The 1,642-nt window shown below is 36.5% G+C and overlaps 1 long non-coding RNA gene across 1 annotated transcript in view; it reads right to left on the reverse strand.

The window, feature by feature from the left end:
* Positions 1-6: 6 nt before the first annotated feature.
* Positions 7-1,642, reverse strand: part of LOC118428395 — a 4,265-nt gene continuing 2,629 nt past the window's right edge. The window contains exons 2-3 of the long non-coding RNA XR_004832650.1: positions 1,402-1,538; positions 7-956 (exon numbers count right to left, since the gene is read on the reverse strand). This is a non-coding gene — a long non-coding RNA (uncharacterized LOC118428395). The remainder of the gene's footprint in view (positions 957-1,401; positions 1,539-1,642) is intronic.

Here is a 1,642-nt window from a genome sequence, read left to right on the forward strand (position 1 = left end):
AAGTACATCATTATGATTTCTCAATCGATATATGACACAAGATGTGGCAAGAAATTGACAAAACTCCAAGATATTTCATGGAGGTATGAGGTCTCTGAGCTCTTGTTAGGTTTTGGTTTGGTCTATGTTTTAAGCTTTAGCTTTGGACATAGATTTTAGCAACATAAATGAGCTTTCAGTTTGATTGTTGATAACTTATATAGATTTGTTGTACCATTTGCCCCATTTTTCAATTGACGCTTTTAAATCCTTTTAACAGAGTTTTTTTTTGGAGGGGTGACTCCTGTCCCAAATGACCTGAAAGGTGTCATATGTGGGTAGTTTGAACATATGCACAGATCTAGAAGACTCAATTCACAGTTTTGATGTCACCTGCTTTAAAATGATTTAATTGGGATATTTTGGGTTCTTTTCAAACCATAAATGTATCTATTGGGTTCTTGCATTATTGCAGGAGTCACTGGGTATGTTACACCCATGAGCTTTTAGTTTATTCAACACCAAAATGTGCATTGCAGCCAGAATTACGCAACAAATTTCACAAAACACATAAAAGACGTCAATTGTCCGCTAACATCTGTTGTTCATATACACATACACGTTAAAATTTACATATAAAAAATTGGCATAGACAATAAAATCGGGTTCTATAGTGTCCACTATGTCACAGATATTTACAAGTCCGTGTTGTAGAGGCTTATCGCCTGATGCAGAAATGATTTTTTCATTCTTTCAGTCCTGCATTTGGGTGTAGTCATGTGATTTTTGTTGCATAGGGACCGTCCAGTTTTGTGTAGTCTACTGCTAGAGCGGGTGGTTTTCATTCAGCGTTTGGCTGAAGAGGTTCTTCACTGCTGGTATATACTGCAGGTATATCTCCCTTACACGTTGAAACTTGGATGCCATGTCTGGTCCTGTCATGGGAGCACTCCTGGATATTTCCTCTTTGCCTGGGTCTAATAGAGTAAATAAACCATCAACTGAGAGAAGGGTAATCATTACCTTTCAGTCCCTAGTGCCTTTTAAGCAGTAGCTGTATATGTGCCACAAATTGCTTTTACACGAGATTGCTAGATGTTCCTATTTCGTAAAATGAATGCAGAAACATTTGTGGTGGTTTCTTACTCGACATTTTCATGGCAAATTGCAAATTTTCCAAATGTTTGCTTTTCTGCTTCTTAACAGAACGCATAGAAATTATTGGCAGGAATCAGGAACTGAAAATATGATTTGTAAACTTTGAGGTTCAATAAATTAAATATATTTTGAACAAACAGATTTTGTAGAAACATTTATGTTCGTTGAATAATACATTATGGTTGAATGTAATCAGGAAATGTTAAATTTTGGTGACATAAGCATTTTGAAATGAAAAGCATCATACTGGGAGGTTCTACTCACCTAAATAGGGGAGTTATTAGAGCAGGGTTGACAGGAATGTCTTCTTGGTTCAGAACCTTACTGGTCACATGACTAGCCAAGTAGCCAATCAGAACTGTGATCAGCCAGGTGAATACACTGTACAACATGAAGGAAACCTGAACAGGAAAATAAAGGAAAAACAGAAAACTTAGTCCTGACATTGAATGACAGGAATTCTTGTACACAACCAAGAGTTTTAGTATAAAAGTTCATCTGTGCT

This window comes from Branchiostoma floridae, chromosome 13 (genome assembly GCF_000003815.2).
Source record: "Branchiostoma floridae strain S238N-H82 chromosome 13, Bfl_VNyyK, whole genome shotgun sequence".
NCBI classification, from domain to species: Eukaryota; Metazoa; Chordata; class Leptocardii; order Amphioxiformes; family Branchiostomatidae; genus Branchiostoma; species Branchiostoma floridae.